Genomic DNA, 19,793 nt, shown 5'->3' with positions numbered 1-19,793 from the left:
GCACTGCTTCTCAGGCCACATTGAGGTGGTGTCCCACATGCCACAACTAGAAGGACCCACAACTAAAATATACAACTATGTATTGGGGGGATTTGGGGAGAAAAAGCAGAAAAAAAAGAAGAAGATTGGCAACAGTTGTTAGCTCAGATGCCAATCTTTAAAAAATAAATAAATAAAAAGCATCCAGATTGGAAAGTTAGAAGTAAAACCATTTTATTCATAGATGACATCCTCTTAAATATAAAAAATCCTCAAGTATCCACCAAGAAATATTAGAACTAATAAGTTAGTTCAGCCATGTTGCATGATACAAGCTCGATAGACAAAAATCAGTTATAATTTGATACACTTGAAATGAGCAATCCAAAAGTGAAATTAAGAAAAGAATTCTATTGTGTTAAAAAAAAATAAAATACTTAGGAATAGACTTGACAACAGATTTTCATATCTTGAGGTATACGGGGTAACTATGCTGGTTCAAAACTGATTTGGCTTGAACTAAAGAAGCCTGACTTATGGCCTATGGAATATACATTGTGCATCTGCTTTAACCATTACAGTAAAGAATGCACTCTGTTAAGGTAAGAATGCGGCTTCCCCTCCTACATCAGAGTCGGTAATGCCCGTATTAGCCCCTTCCCCCACATCAGGGTCATGTTGACCTGCTAATTTACAACAGAATATCTTTTTGAAACTTTGATGAATATATTTGATGAATAGTATCCTGGGCATGTTTAATGTACATTCTTTGTTCTAAAAAGGTATAAGACTGTGCTGAAACCCATGCTTCTCTGGACTTTTCTTCCTTCGTGGAAACTGCCTTCCTGGGTTATAATCCTCGCTTCCTTCTCTCTCTCATCTATAGAGTGGTTATTGGCTATTTTGCGTTGCTGTTTCTTGGTGCAGTGCAGCAGGATTTCAGAGAAACCCACTGGAGACCACCTGGAATCCACACTGAACTGGTGCTTGGTCCAGTGTGGGCCCTTGAGCCCCTCCAGCGTCACGGCACTCTGCAGGTGCCCTGGTGAGTTTCTCCTGAAACCCAGACCTCCTTATTTAAGCCATAGGTCCCGACATTTACTTGAGCTGTGTCAAGTCTTACAACTAGGTCTTTTAAGGAGGTGCCAGTAAATTTCCTAGGTAAGAGGAACCTAGGGGGAATTTTCTAGGCCAGGGGAGCCTAGGGGAACTTTGGAGTGATTGGGGCAGGCTGACCTTTTAATTTGGCTTTAAATTGGAAAGAATTGCGTCTATAAAGTCTGAACAAATTGTTTCACAGAAAAATGAGAGACTGAAAACTCATTCAGCTCTGCAGAGAAGGGACACAGCTCCTTCCAGGCATAAGGCATTCTCGGGTGACTGAGAACCTAGTGGGAGTGTGTGAGGTGGAGCTTCCTGACATGCAGTGGTCCCACAGGGAATTCCATGGTGATCATTCACTTTCAGTAATTTAGAGCTCATCTGGGGACACACACATAAAGATTAATTGTCCAGCAGTCACGATAGTTTTAGGCTGCTGGCGGGAGAAACCAAGACATGTAAGAGAGTGTTCACAGCCTTTTGGAAGAGACACTCATGAGCAACACACTTCTGACCCCCTACACTGTCTTTAGAAATTATTCAGACCTTATAGTAACATGAAAACTAAAAGAAAACAGGAAACTGAGCATCGAAAAGCTGCCAGTTCCTGAAAGAGCAGCCCCCCCCAGAAATCTGACTGGCTTCACGTACAATATGTACATGGACTTGATACTTGCAAGTGCTTAACAAAATGGGGTTAACTGTAAATGGTTGGATCTCTGGATCAAAATAACCCAGGACAATTTAAAATTACAGTGGACACTTTGGGGCTCCTTTGAGCTTCCAAAACTTGTCTTTTTGTGTACTAGATTTAAGAGCTATGGAACAGAGATTAAATGTATCTTTAATCTCTAAAGAGTCAAGCATGCCACCTTCCCGCACAATTGCTCCAAAACTGAAGGTTCCAGAAGCTTTAAACCTTTACGAGGCACAGCAAAATCTTACTAAGCTTGTTTTGTATTATGAGGGCTTGGATTGATAATTGTCAGGTTTGGGGCCCCAAAATATGATCAGACAAAAATTCAGTTGCATCCCATTTGCTGTCAGAGATGTGTGTTGCACTTTCTTTGCAATTAGGTTCTACCAAACTGCTGCCAGCCTCGGGGAATTACATTGGCCACCAGAAGATCATTCAAGAAGTGCTCTTAAAAACAAAGGCTTCAAAATTCCAAAATAGTCTTATTGGAAGTTTTGTTGCAAAATGCTAAAAAATTGTTATAATAAGAGGTACCTAAAAGAAGTCTATTAAGTCATGGATTTACAGCCGTTCCTGTACTCTGCCTTCAAAGGAGCACCCAATATGAGCCCCCTCCCTGAGTTAATGAGACTCTGAGAGATTTTCTGGGACACTGCTATGTTAAAGATTAATGAGGTTGTTCAGTACTTCCAGGTATGGCTACTGTTTGTCCTGGCTGAAACTTGACAAGATATTTGAAAAGATGTAGCAACTTATGATCAGAAATTTGGCCAAATTGGAAGCTAGCCCAAACTGGAAGCTGATATTCAGAGTCCAATAGGAATTTTTTTTAGGCTTTCTTCCCTAAATTAAGATAAAACTATGTACCCAGAGGGAAAGAAGAAAAATTAAGGTTCATGTAATTGAATGGGCATGTCAGTCCTTTGATAAGTAACTAACCTCCCCTGTTTATCTCAAAAAACTCGTGACCTCTCTGGAAACTGTTGTCTAGCCCATCACCAATTCCTAAGACTGAAGAAAAAAAGAAAAACAGAAACAGGAAAAAGGAAAGAAAAAACTCTATAGAAGGACGCTTGTCCAAAATCTTGCATCTTAAGGGTCTTCTCCACAAATATTAGGAGAAGTTTAAAATAAAATTTGGATTCAATTATTCTTTCATAACTAGTGATATTTGTATTATTGTACCTGATTCATGGCAGTAATTTTAAATGATAGCTGTGGGTCTCTGTGTATGTGTGTCTCTATATATGTTATATATGTATGTGATTATTTTTTTACCTCCAGATTATAATTTCAGACAGAGTTCTATTTAATTAGCTTAAAGTAAGTGCTTATATAAATGGATGGAAACTAACCCGAATGTCTTTCAAGGTAATACGATATAGAATAATTTTTGGTAAATGAAAGCCTACTTAAGTTTGTTGGGTTGATTGAAATAGCATGTCTTCAGAGTTATCAGCATCGGATATCATGCAGATACATAACTTTCATTCCACCTGGATTTATTAGTCAAATAAGCTCATATTATCCCTGTTACAAAATTTGTCTGAAAAACATAACTTAAAATGATAGCCAGTTTTGTCTAATATTTCATGAAGTTTTGGCAGACATGCTATACATAATTATTGGAAACAAACTGAATAGATGCAAATAAGAGAAAAGCTTTTGGGTGAACATTTTAACAATAATTATGTGTTATGGTATATGTACTTAAAATAACTTCAAAACCTTTTGGTAAATTGAAGCCTTACATTTTTGTTAAATTAAGTTAAATGATAGAAATTTATTGATTATCTAGGTCATTTTCACATAAGGTAAAATATTAGATATAAATTACTAAACATAGATTTATCTACCTTGGGCTTCTTATTACAGAGAAACTACAAAAATATTTGAGTTTATTGATAAACATGTTTTGTGCCTTGCAGAGAAATTTTCTATGAGAAAGCAACATTTCTAGACAGTATTGGTGGATCTGCCAGTTCATAGGATGCCAATGTATAAAAAAAATAAGGAAAGTAAGATGTTCATTTTCCGTAAAGAAAATTTAAGGAATGGAGATATTTTTGTTTGTTTTGTTAAGAAGGATAAATTTATCCTAAAGTACTGGGAGGGAGGGAAGACATGGGACAAATTCTGAATGTAAAAAGAAAGTTATAGAAGGCTTGCGGAAGAGGAACCTTAAGGAAAGAGTTTTGTACACGGTCAGGTTGGCTAAGATTAAAATGAATTTAATTAAGTGAGTAAGTTTTAGTATCAAAAGGAAGCTGATAGAAACATTAGCATTTGATTTTCTTTCTCTTAAAAGAACAATTTCCTTGGACTTTTACTCTGCTTTTGATAAAGAGATTATAAAAGGTTTTTATTTACTTTTGAGTAGTCTACCAGAAGGGTAGGGATTTTATGTTTTATCAAAATAAATTTCCTGTATTGTTTTTATCAGATCTTTAATCATGGGAGCTGAGGTTTTTCTTATAGCTATTTACTTTTCTGCATTTTCCTGAAAATCTTTAATTGTCACCATGGCTAAAGGGATAACTAAGCATTGTTTCACAGTGACCTATGATCCTGTTTGACTAAGTGTTTTAAAATCTTTTGATATTTTTGACAAGCTTCCTCAAAATTCAAATCCTGAAGCCTTTCTTTTGACCTGAAAGTAACTTTGGGATTTTCCAGTGGATCCCTGGGAATTCTCAAAGAATTTGTTCTCTCTTCCTATAGAGAGATATTAAATTAATTAGGTTTATTTGGTATATTAAATTGCAAGGAAGTATCGTCAAGTAAATGATGATGTACTTTCTTAGGTTATATTGAGTAGATAAATATTATTCTCTATCTTAACTGTGCTACCTTGCTTCCAGCACCACAGGAGAAAAATGACTACAACCGCATTTTATTGTCTAATTTTTTTACAGGTGGATCTTCCTTAAAAGACGAGCAGAGACATTACCAGGCTGGATATGCAATCAGCCTTGGGAATGCCCACTGCTCTCTGTTGACCCGCTAACCCAGTGAAAGATTTCCTTCTACAGGCTCAAGAAATTGCCATGGAAGAAGAGAAACAAATATGGCAACAAAAAGGGGGAATTTATTATTATTATTGTTGAGGTCAATGATGGTTTACAGCATCATGAAATTTCAGTTGTACATTATTATTTGTCAGTCACCATATAAGTGCGCCCCTTAACCCTTTGTGCCCATCCACCAACCTCCTTTCCCCTGGTAACCACTAAATGGTTCTCTTTGTCCATGTGTTTATCTTCCACATATGAGTGAAATCATATGGGGTTTGTCTTTGTCTAGCTTATTTCACTTAACATAATACCCTCAAGGTCCATCCATGTTGTTGCGAATTTTGTCTTTTTAAGGCTGAATAGTATTCCATTGTATATATACACACTATGACTTCTTTATCCATTCATCAGTTGATGGGCGCTTGGGTTGCTTCCAGGTCTTGGCTATTGCGAATAATGCTGCAATGAACACAGGGCTGCGTAAGTCTCTTTGAATTGTTGATTTCAAGTTCTTTGGATAAGTACCCAGTAATGGGATAGCTGGGTCGTATGGTATTTCCATTTTTAACTTTTTGATAAATCTCCATACTGTTTTCTGCAGTGGCTGTACCAGCTTGCATTCCCACCAGCAGTGTATGAGGGTTCAAAAAGGGGGAATTTTTGAAACCACTAGGCAGATGTGGTTTGAGCATGATAAAAAAACCATACTACCTATTGGAGCACAGTTGCCACTGCTCCAGCATATGCATCAATTAACCTATTGGTCACCTGGAAAGATGACTTTATGGGGAAAACAATATTTTTGGAAACTTTCTCCCATAGTGGCTCATAAAGCAGATACTATTTGTACTATATAACCTAAAATATAATCCCAGGAAAACACTTCATGGACTGCAAGGTCACTTCCCCCTTCCTAAGGGACCCTTTAGGAATGGCAATTGAACTTTGCTAAGAGCCACCATCTCAAGGATATAATTATGTCTTAGTAATGATCTGTGTGTTGTCACATTGGGTTGAGGCCTTTCTTTGTAGAAGAGCAACAGCTTTAACAGTAGGTAAATTATTACCGGAAAGGATAATTCCTGTTTGGAGAATTCCTACTGGGTTACACAGTGACCGGAGAACTTATTTCACTGGACAAGTAATTAAATCTATCTGCGACATTTGGCCAATACTGCAGCACTTTGACAGTGTTTATCATCCCCAGTCCTCAGAATTAGTGGAAAGAACTAACAGCACTAACAAAACTCAACTGGCAAAACTTTAGAAGCATTTAATCTCTCATGGCCAAAAGCTCTCCCACTAGTACTTCTCAATCTTACACCTTTTGGTAAATGTTGGCTGTCTCCTTCTGAAATAATAACAGGATGGCCTACGCAATTGGATGAAAGGATTTATGAACCAACTTTGCTTAAGGGAGATATATTACATTGCTGTCAGGGCCTCATTACGGGGCTTAAAAGAAATGAAAGTTTGGTGACTGATTCCTTTCACAGAGAGCTCCTGGGAGATGAAGACCTTAAGGATCATGGACTATAACCTGGAGATTTTGTTTATTGGAGGAGGCATCAAATAAAAGACTCCCACAGCCCCAGTGGAAAGAACCATAACAGGTTCTTTTAACCAATCCATATGCTGCAAAATTAAAAGACACAGACTCATTGGTTCACATTTCTCATTTAAAAAGGCCACCCTGTTAAAGTTTGGCACACTCCGCTTCAGCAGCCTAGGTTTGGTTCCCGGGTGCAGAACCACACCACTCATCTGTCAGTAGCCATGCTGTGGCAGCAGCCCACATAGAAGAACTAGAAAGACTTACAACTAGAATATACAGCTACGTACTGGGGCTTTGGAGAGGAAGAAAAAAGAAGGCCCCTTTTCCTGAGTGGATTTCAACTCCTGTTTCTAACATCTGACTTTGACTGACCAAGACAAATACCTCCAAACCAGGATGAGAAGAAGATGGCATCTGTCGTAGACAGCTGTCCCAAGACTCTGGACCAGGCTTGTATTTCCAAGCTTCTATCTCCTCATCGAAACACTTTGTTGTAAGACTGGCATGCAGGCTGGAGTTATGATTATTCAACAATTTTAGAAAGTTGATTGATCTCATAACTCTGGATGAATTTCTTTTCCTGATGAAGACTATGCCTAAAACTCATTCTTTTAAACTAATCATTTCAAGTGTTAAATTTATTATGATCATTATAAACAATGTAATCATAAGAAGTCATGTAAAAGCACATGTACAATGTTTGGGTGATAATCTAAGGATAATTGACAAATTACATAACTATGAAATCCTTCCCCATCAATATACACCTCTATGCTTGTCCACTATATCCAATTATTTCCCCTCAATGTGGATAACTGGGTAAATCGATGAAATAAAAGCCTAGCACCAAGGGACATGATGGACCCAGGGCAGGCAGTAACCACCCTGGCAATGAGGGACAATATCTTGATCATAAATGCTTTCTATCAAAAGATTATTGATTTAAAGGGGGAAAATGACAAGAGATTTTCACATATTGAGGTATGGTGTAACTATCTGGTTCAAAACTGATTCAGCTTGAACTAAAGAAGCCTGACTTATGGCCTACCAAACATATTTTGAAGGCTGGCCCAGTGGCATAGTAGTTAAGTTTGTGTGCTCCACTTTGGTGACCCAGGGTTTGCAGGTTTGGATCCCAAGTGCAGACCTAGCACTGCTCATCAAGCCATATTGTGGTGGCATGGCACATAAAATAGAGGAAGACTGGCACAGATGTTAGCTCAGTGACAATCTTCCTCAAGCAAAAAGAAGATTGGCAACACATGTTAGCTCCGGGCCAATCTTTGACACACACAAAAAAGAAAAAAAAAGGCATTGTACATATGCTTTAACCATTAAAGAATGTACTCTCTTAATATAAAAATGCACTGGAGGCATATAATGGAGAAAAGAAAGTCTCTTCAACAAATGGTGCTGGGAAAACTGGACAGCCACATGTAAAAGAATGAAAATTGACCATTCTTTTTCACCATTCACAAAAATAAACTCAAAATGGATCAAAGACCTAAAGGTAAGACCTGAAACTATAAAGCTTCTAGAAGAAAATATAGGCAGTATACTTTTTGACATCAGTATGAAAAGGATCTTTTTGGACACTATGTCTTCTCAGACAAGAGAAACAATAGAAAGAATAAGCAAATGGGACGTCATCAGACTAAACAGCTTCTTCAAGGCAAAGGAAAACAGGATTGAAACAAAAAAAACAACCCCCCAATTGGGAAAAAATATTTGCAAGTCATATATCTGACAAAGGGTTAATCTTCATACTATATAAAGAACACACACAACTCAACAACAGAAAATCAAACAACCCAATCAACAAATGGGCAGGAGAGATGAACAGACATTTCTCCAAAGAAGGTATAGGGATGGCCAATAGGCACATGAAAAGATGCTCATCATCACTAATCATCAGGGAAATGCAAATCAAAACTACACTAAGATATCACCTTCCACCCATTAGAATGGCAAAAGTAACCAAAACAAAAAGTAACAAATGTTGGAGAAGTTGTGGAGAAAAAGGAACCCTCATACGCTGCTGGTGGGAAAGCAAACTGGTGCAGCCACTATGGAAAACACTATGGAGATTTCTGAAAAAATTAAAAATAGAAATACCTTATGAGCTAGCCATCCCACTACTGAGTATCTATCCAAAGAACTTGAAATCAGCAATTCCAAAAGTCCCATGAACCCCTATGTTCATTGCAGCATTATTTACAATAGCCAAGATGTGGAAGCAACCTAAATGCCCATCAACTGATGACTGGATAAAGAAGATACGGTATATGTATACAATGGAATACTACTCAGCCATAAAAAAGAATAAAGTCGTCCCATGTACAACAAGATGGATGGACCATGAGGGTATTATGTTAAGTGAAATAAGCCAGATAGAGAAAGACAATCTCTGTATGACTCTACTCACATGTGGAAGTTAAACGTGGGGACAAAGAGAACAGATTAGTGGTTACCAGGGGAAAAGGGGGGTCGGGGGTGGGCACAAAGGGTGAAAGGGTGCACCTACAACACGACTGACAGACAATAATGTACAAGTGAAATTTCACAATATTGTAAACTATCATAATCTCAATAAAAAGTTAAGAAAAAAGAGCATACTTCTCCTCCTGTGCCAGGCGTGGTAACGCCCTATTGCCCTAGCGGTAATACCCGTATCAGTCCCTTTCCTGATATTAGGGTCCTGTCCCCACCCTGGCTCAAGTACAACTCACCTTATCACTCATCTATAGAATGGTTACTGGTTATTTTGTATTAACAAACTTAACAAAAGAACTTACACTCTGAAAACTACAAAACATGGTTGAAAGTAATTAAAGAAGATTGAAATAAATGGAAAATACATGAGAACGTCGGTTCACTGACCTCGCTCAGCAGTTTCTGGAACTCCTTGGGTGCACAGGATAGTTGTGCAACTGAGCGACTAGGGAGCTGAGCTTTGGATAATTACACAATACCAAAAAGGGATAGGACGGAAACCTGTGCTCAGATTCTCTGCTCTTGTCTGATTAATCCACACATGCCCAGTCAGTCTCAATGCCTGAGTTTACAGCATGTGGAGCTGTCAGCACAGTGGCAGCCACAAGCAAGTGCTTCATAAGTATTAGCTGAATTGAATGACATTGTGACCGTTTTTTTCTCATGAATTGCCTGTCAGCATTCTCTTTTCCTAAGTAGGACTCCCTCTGCCTTCCTATCTCTGTGAGTGTAAACATGGAGATTTACAAGGGACGATGTAGGGTCTCAAATGAATTGAGGGTGAAATCTAATCATGGCCCAGCATGCTTTATCCAATCTAATTCATAGCAACCTTGCTATCTCTGCTATGAGAATTACACATCTTACAAGCGGATGAGATCTCAGAAGCCTCTGGCACACAGTAGGAACTCAATCAACATTTTTACGTGATTGAGTCAAAGAAGGAATCACAGAAGTGGTCTCAGGGGACAGGGAAAATTTAGACAAGCATATTCCATGGAGCTGATCTGTGGAAATGTGTTTCCTTTTTTACAAAGATGGTAAGCCCAAGGAAACCATAACATCTTTTTGGCTTTTCATCAAGGTAATTGACTAGAACACTTGATTATTATGAATTTGTGTTATTTTAATCCACTAAGTTTTTGGTAATTTGTTAAAGCAACAATAGGAAACTGACACAACGGACAAAAGATTTGAACAGACACTTCACCAAGTGAGATACGCAGATGGCAAATAGGCTCGTGAAAAGATGTTCAATCTTATTAGTTATTAGGGAAATGCAAATTAAAACCACAATGAGATACCACCACACTTCACCAACTAGAACAGATAAGTTTAAAATGACTGACCCCACCAAGTGCTGGAAAGACTGAGGAGGAACTGGAATTCTTGTACACTACTGATGGGAATGGAAATGGTACAACCTCTTCTGAAAACAGTTTGTCAGTTCCTTAAAAAGTTAAACATACATTTACCGTATGATCCAACCATTCCACTCTTCATACTTACCCAAGAGAAAAAAAGCTTATATCCACAAGAAGACATACATTAATTTTTATAGCAGCTTTATTTGTAATAGCCAAAAACAAGAAACAACATGAATGTCCATCAACAAGTGAGTGGACAAATTGTGGCATAGCCACATAATGGAATATTACTTGGCAATGAAAGTAATGAACTATGGACATGTGCTACAACGTGGATGAATCTCACAGCAATTATCTCGAATGAAAGGGGACAGACAAAAAAGAGTACATATTGTATGGTTCCAATTATGTAAAATTGTAGAAAATATAAATTAATCTATAGTGAGGGAATGCAGATCAATGGTTGCTTAGGGATGAGGTATGAGGGAAGGGACCAGAGGGAGGAATTACAAAGGGGCGGGAGGGAACGTTTGCGGATGATGATCATCTTCATTATCTTGATGGAAGTATATGGGGTAACTATTCTGGTTGTGATTGTTCTGATTGTTTTATGGATGATATGTAAGTCAAAATTTATCAAATTACACGCCTTATGGGGCTGGCCTGGTGGTGCAGCGGTTAAGTGTGCACATTCCCTTTCAGTGGCCGGGGGTTCCCTGGTTTAGATCCGGGGTGCGGACATGGCACCGCTTGGCACACCATGCTGTAGCAGGTATCCCACATATAAAGTAGAGGAAGATGGGCATGGATGTTAGCTCAGGGCCAGGCTTCCTCAGCAAAAAAGAGGAGGATTGGCAGTAGATGTTAGCTCAGGGCTGATCTTCCTCAAAAAAAAAAAAAAAATTACACTCCTTAAATGTGTACAGTTTGTTTTTTTAAAGGTTAAAATATCTGAACAGACACATAACTAAAAAAGATATACAGAAGGCAAATAAGCATATGAAAAGATGTTCAACATCATGAGTCAGTAGGAAGAGGGAAATAAAAATCACAGTAACATTCCACTACCCAACCCTATTAGAATGGCTTAAAAAAAACACTGGTGGGGCCGGCCCTGCGGCCAAGCAGTTACGTTCTCACTCTCTGCTTTGGTGGCCTAGGGTTTTGCCGGTTTGGATCCTGGGCGCAGACGTGGCACCGCTCGTCAGGCCACGGTGAGGCGGCGTCCCACATGCCACAGCTAGAAGGACCCACAACTAAAAATATACAACTGTGTAACGGAGGGTTCTGGGGAGAAAAAGGAAAAATGAAACCTTTAAAAAAGAAAAAGAAAAGAAATAAAGACTTTAAAAAAAATAAAACACTGACAAAATCAAATACTGATGAGGATGTGGAGCAACTATAACTCTCATACTTTATTGATGGCAGTGCAAAATTACACAGCCACTATGGAAAACACGTTTGCAGTTTCTTATGAAGTTAAACATATGGTTATCATAAGACCTAGCCATTCCATTCCTAGATATTTACATAGGTGAAACGAAAACTTATGGCCACACAAGAAACCTGTACATATATGTTTATGGAAGTTTTGTTTATAATAGTGAAAAATTTGGTATTGAATTTGACAAATGCTTTTCCTGCATTTATTGTGATGATCATATGTTTTTTTTTTTACAGATTTTATTTTTCCTTTTTCTCCCCAAAACCCCCCAGTACACAGTTGTATATTCTTCGTTGTGGGTCCTTCTAGTTGTGGCATGTGGGACGCTGCCTCAGCATGGTTTGATGAGCAGTGCCATGTCCGCGCCCAGGATTCGAACCAACGAAACACTGGGCCACCTGCAGCGGAGCTTGGGAACTTAACCACTCGGCCACGGGGCCAGCCCCAATGATGATCGTGTTTTTTTAACCTTTATTCTATTAATATGGTGAATTGCATTGATGGATTTTCAAATGTTGAATAAACCTTGCATTTCTCAGATAAACTCCACTTGATCAAATATATTATTATTTTTATATATTGCTGGATTTGATTTCTTAATATTTTGTTAAGGACTTTTTGTCTCTGTTCAGGAGGGATATTTGTCTTTAGTTTTCTTTTCTTCTAATGATTTTGTCTAGTTTTTTTAGTAACACTGGGCTTATAAAGTGTATTGGAAGGTGTTTATTACTTCTCTATTTTTCTGAAAGATTTTGTACAGAACTGCCATTATTTCTTCCTAAAATGTTTGATAGACAGGGAAACTATCTGGGCCTAGAATTTTCTTTATGGAAACTTTCAAAAATAATAATTCAAGTTCTTTACTTGGTATAAGACTGTTCTAATTTCTATCTCTTCTTAAGTCAGTTTTGTTAATTTGTATCTTTCAAGGAATTTGTCCATTTCATTTAAGCCCTCTTATTATTCTTTTAATGCTTTTATGATATATAATGATATCCTCTTTTTCATTCTTGATATTGGTAGTTTGTGTCTTCTCTCTTACTTTCCTGATTAGTCTAGTTCGAGTTTTATCAATTTTGTTGATTTTTCTAAAGACTCTGCTTTTGATTTCATTGATTTCTCTTCTCACTATGTTCATGCAATGGTTGGGAATAATTATAAGGCTGCTTTAATGTTCTTGTCTGCTAGTTTCAGCACCTCGGGCATTTCTGCATCTGTTTCTATTCACTGATTTTTTTCCTAGTTATGGGCCAAATTTTTCTGCTTCTTGGCATGTCTACTAATTCTTGATTGGATGCAGGACATTGTGGGTGTTATTTGTTGAATATCTGGACTTTGTTGTCTTCCTTTAAAGTGTGTTGGAAGTTGTTACTTGTGGATCTGTTTGATCTCTTTGAGACAAATTTTTTAACTTCAAAATTATTACAGATGCATAGGAAATTGCAAAAATAGAACCAAGAGATCCCTGTATCCTTCACCCAGTTTCCATGGCTATGTCTTCCATAACTATCAAAACCAGGATATTTACAATGATAAAATGTGTGTGTATAGTTCTATGCCATTTTATCACACATGTAGATTCATGTAATCACCATTGCAATCAAGATGCAAAACTATTCCACAAAGATGTCTCTCACATTACCCCTTTATTGTCCTGCCCGCTACGCCCATCCCAAACTCCTGGCAATTAGTAATTTGTTTTCCATTTCTATACTTATGCCGTTTCAAGAATGTCATATATATGGAACCATACAGTTGGTAACCTTCTGAGGTTGCCTCTTTTCATGCAGTGTGATGCCCCTGAGATCCATCTAAGTTGTTGTGTGTATCAATGGTTCATTTCTTCATATTGCTGACTAGTATTCCATAGTACGGATGCTTATTCAACCATTTAAACAAACCATAGCAGTTTGTTTAACCATTCACCTGTTGGAGGACATTTGAGTTATTTCCAGCTTTTGGTTATTATAAATAAAGCCGTTATTCACATTTATGTATAGGTTGTGTGGACTTGAGTTTTCATTTCTCTGGGATAAATGCCCAGGAGCATGACTGTTGAGTAATGTTGAAAGCGCATGTTTAGTTTGTTAAGACAGTGACAAACCATTTTCCAGAGTGGCTATACCATTTTACATTCTTACCAGTAATGTATGAGAGACCCAGTTTCTCTGCATTTTTGCCAGTATTTGGTATTGCCACTGTTTTTTAATTTTAGCCATTCGGATTGCTATGCACTGAATTGTATGTTTCCCCCATGCCCTGCCAAATTCATATGTTGGAGGCCTAACCTCCAGTGTGACTGTACTTGGAGATAGGGTCTTTAGGAGGTGATTAAGGTTAAATGAGGTCATAAAGGTGGGGCTTTGATCCAATAGGATTAATATCCTCCTCGGAAGAGGCACCAGAGATCTCTGTCTGCCACACACACCAAGGAAAGGCCATGGGAGGCGACAGTGAGAAGGCAGCCATCTACAGGCCAGGAAGAGAGCCCTCACCAGAAACCAAATGTGCTGGCACCTTGATCTTGGGCTTCCAGCCTCCAGAATGCAAGAAAACAAATTTCTGTCGGTTAAGCCCCCAGTCTGTGCTACTTTGTGGTGGCAGCCCAAGCAGACCAGTACATTGACAGGTGTGCGATGATAGCTCATTGAAATCTTTGTTCGCTTTCCCCTAAAGGCCAGTGATCTTGAATATCTTTTCATGTGTTTATTTGGCATATCTTCTTCAGTGAAATGTCTTTTGCCAAATTTCTAACTGGCTTGTTTGTTTTTTTAATGTCAAATTTTATATATTGTGGCTGCAAGTAATTTTTCTAGATATTTGCAAATATTTTCTCCCAATCTGTAGCTTGCCTTTTCATCCTCTTAACAGAGTCTCTCACAGAGCAAAAGTTTCTAACTGTGAAGAATTGCAATTTATCAAATTTTTTTCTTTTAAGGATCATGCTTTTGATGTCATGTCTAAGAATGCCAAACCTTGGATCCTGGAGATTTTCTCTTATTCTTTGAGACTTTCCCCCTTCTCTAATGCACTTGGTGCTATAAATTTCCCTCTCTGCACGGCTTTAGCTGTGTCCCACAAATTCTTAAATGTTGTACTTTCATTTTCATTCAGTTCAATCTATCTTTTTGTTCTCTTGAAAATATATTTTTTAAATATAGTACTTAGAACTGTGTTGTTTAGTTTCTAAGCATTTGGAGATTTTCTTATCTTCCTGTTAGTTTCTAGTTTGATTGCACTGTGGTCAGAGAACACACTGTATGATTTCAGTTCTTTTAAATTTGTTGCAGTTTGTTTTATGGCCCTGGATATGGTCGATCTTGGTGTTTGTTCACGGTCACAGGATAAGTGTGTGTACTCTGCTGTCGTTGGGCAGAGTTTTGTACAAATGCCAACTAGGTCCAGTTAGCTTAAGGTGATGTTGGTTCTTCAGCGTCCTTGCTGATTTCTGTCTGAGGCTTGTTTTAAAGTTTCTCTGGGTTAGCGATGTAGGTTCACAGATGTAGATTAGCTTTCCCTCCAGGGGTAGTTTAGACTTATTGCCACAGCGCGCCCCCTCAGGGGTTTCCACTGCTTGCCCCGAGTTGTCACTGAGGAATTTACGCTGGCTGCTCAGAGCTTGAACATCTTTCCCTGTGTGGACTCTGGGAACTTTTCAGCTTACAATTCGCTGGTTGTTCTGTCTTTGTGGGGCTGTACTCTACACATGCAGGTCACATACTCGGCAAAAACTCAAAGGAACTCCACACAGATTTCTAGAGCTCTTTTTCTGCACAGCTCCCTCCTTTCCAGAACCACACTCCACAACTTCCAGCTGCCAGACTTCTCCACCTCCGTGTCTCCTGGAGACCACCAGCCTCTCTGCGAGCTCCCCTCTCTGGAACCGTGGTCCACAAATTGCCTCCATGCATCAAGCCAGGGCAGTTCCAGGACTCACCAGTTAGTTTCCCTTTCCTCATGTGTCCTAGCCCTATGCTGCTTGTTGTCCAATGTCTGCAAAGACTTAACTTATGTGTTTTGCCCAGTTTTCTAGTTGTTTATCACCGAGGGTTAAACCCAGTCCTTTCTACTAAGCCATAATTACGAGTGGAGGTCTGTTTTATATTTTTAACATTCTGAGAATAATACTTTTACATGGGAACACGGGGAATCGATGACAGTAGAGTTTTAAGTTCTCTCTCTCTCTCTTTTTTAAGTTGTGCTGAATAGTAAGGAGAAAAGACAATTAAAGAAGCAGCGTGGTGTCAGGGATGAAACAATGGACGAACTCCAATCATGTCTACACGCTCTCCTGCCCGCTTCAGCTCCCTTCCACCTCTTTTTTTCTGGAGAAATCAGACTCGTGATTCAAGGTGCAGCTCACATGATCCTGACTTGGTACAGGTTTCCTCGCCTCCATGGGCAGAGGTGGTTAGTCTCTTCTTTGCCACCCACCCTCTCCCCACCTTCTTGCCTCCACCTCCACCCAGATTTGTCTCTCCCTTTCTTCCAACACTTGTGACACTTCACCAAGGTGGTGGACTCAGCCTGGGGAGCAGATGAGCTTGTCTGGGGAGAATGTATAGAAGGAGAACCAAGGCCACAGATGGAGTCTGGAGAACCCAAAGCCTAGAGGAAGACAAAAGAAGAGCAAGAGGAGGCCAAAGTGGACTAGATAAAGGCTCAGATATGTCAAGCAACTTACTCAAGGCCACACAGCACATACACTTCGCATCCCTCTATATGACTTTGTGATGAAATCAAGGCTGATATTAAGCTAGTTTGCACTGGTTTGGCTATCCTTGTTTCTAGCTGGTGTCCACTCTAACTGGTCTGTGTGGCCTCTTCTAACTGGTTAGCAGCCACTCTATACAGGTGGTTAAATATTTAGATCACTCCCTGGGTAGGATGATATTTTGATCCACTTACTGATATGTGCTCTCCCCACCAGTATGGGCTGCAAATCCTATTCTCCCTCCCACTATAGTCCCAGGATGAGATGATAGAGCAAAAGGCAGAGAGAAAGAAAGGTGCCAATTCTTGATCTCTGAGTCATTTGGGAACCTCCTCACAGAGCAAGTGCTTTGAGAGAAAAGGGTTTGGGGTTGCAAAAGTGGGGGCATTTGGGATTACAAAGGGCTTTGTGTGAGGAGATTTAGGGTAGAGAGAATGTCTGGTGAGTCAGAGATGGTTTCCCATCCCACCCAAGCCTCTCTAATGAGAGAAGTCCCTCCAGCCTGGAGAGAGAAGCAGTCTGGAGGGGAACAGTTGGAGAGGCAGGGGTGCGCTCCTGAGGAGACTCTGCTTCCTGCCAGGCTGCAGGGCTGTGTGGGGGGTGGGTAAACAGAAACCCCAAGTGGGTTTGGACAACCTGTGAGTGGAGAGGACCTGTGCTCAGGGAAAGGGCAGAACCCAGGGTTCTCTGTGTCCAGCCTGTGGAGCAGAAACAGTCAAGTGGCCTGACACAGCCAGTACAGCAGAGGTCTTCTCATCCCCTAGCCTGGCACTCAGGAGGTGGGCACAGAATTCCCCAACACACGTTTCAGGCACAGCGGAGACAGGGGGTGCCACAAGACCAATGAGGCTTGGTGGTGGGAGAGTACACAGCAGTGAATGATGACTGAACACACAGGGACCACGGCCAAGAATGTGGATACTAAAGACTGTGGATACTAATGTGCACAGAAGTCCGCACAGAGGGCCCTCACCACAGTCCATGCCTTGGCATCATGCAACCCTTGGAATTTAGATGCAATACTGAGGACAGTAGGGGAGACTGTGATTGACTGAGAGCAAGCTCAAGATACTTGGCAAAATGAGGGCTTAAAGTTAAATTGGGAATCTAAACAGGACTAAGGCTACATTTCTTGTACACCTGCATTTGTGGTTTGAGATTTGCGCTCACTATACTCCTATCTCTAACATTCAGATTGTTTTTCTTCTGCACCTACTGTGTGTTGTGCCAACCTCTAGGGTGGCTGCATTATTTGCCACAAAGCACCATGGACACAGCCCTGGCTTCAGAAACAGAGACCCAAATTTGAATCAGGTCTCCATCACAGTAGCTATGTGATTGTGGGTTGTCTGAGTCTCAATTTCCTCACATGTAAACGAAGTTAATGATATATCTTGTTGGGGAAATATAACTAAAACCAAAATCTTCTCCCAGCTCACAAATCTCCACAAAGGTCATAGAAAAAGAAAACACTTTTGGGGGCTGGCCTGGTGGCATACTGATTAAGTTCGCATGCTCTGTTTCAGTGACCTGGGGTTCAAAGGCCCAGATCCTGGGCACCGACCTACACACCACTCATCAAGCCATGCTGTGGCAGCGTCCCACATAGGAAGATTGGCACAGATGTTAGCTCAGGGCAAAACTTCCTCGGGAAAGAAAACACTTTTATTATGAATGAGCATTAAACTAGAAGGCAATATGTAATACAATCGGCTAAGAGATTGCATAGACAGAAAGGAATCCCACCCCCTTATATAGCCGGGCAGCACACCCCATTACACACGTGTTCTCAAGATAAACGATAAGTAAGAGGACTTGATAGCACCATTTGTCACACAGAGTTCATCCTGACTTTACCTGGTAATCGGGGATTCTCTCTGTGTTAGCTCCTCGGCTTCATCCAGAGGAGTCACAAACTTCTCCTATCTTTATGACCAGAGGTAGTTTTGCAACTGAGAAGGAGGTACCTCTCAGGCTCCTACCCTCCCACAGAAGCTTGGAGACAGGAGTGTCAGCTCCCTTGATGTTTACATTTCAAAAAGAGGGCTCCCCGTCCTTGAGAATAAAGTTCACAAAAGACCTACCTATCTTCTGAAGGATTTATATACATTTCAAGAGAGAAGAGAAAGTACTTACAAGTTTTCTAAAGTAAATGCTCAAAGAAAACGGAGAGGAGGGAAATCTCTTATTTTAAACTGGGATAATTAAGGCTTTTATTTTCAATTTGTATTTGTCTTTACAATCTACCTCCTGCCGGACACTCTAAATTCCAAAAATCCACGGTGGGGGGGTGGGGGGCTGGGGTGCTAGGGGAAGGAAAGGAGTTACTAGGCAAAAAAGCTATTTGACGAAATCATTCTAAGTTTCTGTATTGTAGTAGGTGACTCTCCTGGAAGTAACAGTGCTTCCTCTCTGGCTTCTTATAGATGACTCTCTCATTGTCTTTCCCTGGACTTTTCTGAATCAGTTTTGAATCTTCTTTTTTTGGTGAGGAAGACTGGCCCAGAGCTAACATCTGTTGCCAATCTTCCCCTTTCAGCTTGAGGAAGATTGGCCCTGAGCTAACACGTGTGCCAATCTTCCTCTATGTTGCATGTGGATCTCCACCACAGCGTGGCTTGATGAGCAGTGTGTATGTCTGTGCCCAGGATCTGAACAGGAGAACCCTGGGCCCAAAGCTGACCATGCGACCTTAATCACTACGTGCCACAGGGCCAACCCTGAATCTATTTGTTAACTTTCACATTAGCCACATTTGTTACAACATTTTGGAAATTGCTTGACACTGTAAGAGGTGAAGTGTGGTAGATACGCTGAGGACTGAAAGATTAGGAGCTGTTAAAGAAAAAATTATTCAAAGACGCAGTAAGGAAGACTATTCAAGGAGGGACTATTTCAATCTGTATAGAAAGCACTGCAGTGGGGGAGGGAGATGGGGTTCAACTCTGAACATGCACAGGAAAGTTGGGATTTACAGCCAAGAGCAGAGTGGGAATTAGTAGATGGAAAATCATTAGGACAAAACGTCAGGGGAGAGGCAGATTCCAGCTAAACTGACCGGCCAGGGTAATCATACATCACCAGGATGGTGGAGGATGAGGAATCCAATCAGATATGGAGTGTGGGGGCTCTGGTTAAACTGACTCAGCAGGATTCTAGCTAAAATTGGACAATGCAGGGACAAACATGACAAGTCCAAAAGTCAGGCTCAGCTGACAAAGTTCAGGAGAGCCTGGGTAAGAATTCAATCAACCAGAGAATCTTCGTCAGCTCTTTCCCCCATATTGTGCAGCCCCTCAGTTTTTATTAATCTTAACAATGGCTAATATTTATTGAGCCCTCATTATGTGTCCGGCACAATGTTAAGTGTTTTAGATACGCTATTAATCCTCCTGACAGCCCTGCCAGGCAGATACAATGATCTCCAAT

Source organism: Equus asinus, chromosome 13 (assembly GCF_041296235.1).
Source record: "Equus asinus isolate D_3611 breed Donkey chromosome 13, EquAss-T2T_v2, whole genome shotgun sequence".
Lineage (NCBI taxonomy): Eukaryota > Metazoa > Chordata > Mammalia > Perissodactyla > Equidae > Equus > Equus asinus.
Note: the sequence above shows the minus strand (reverse complement) of the source record.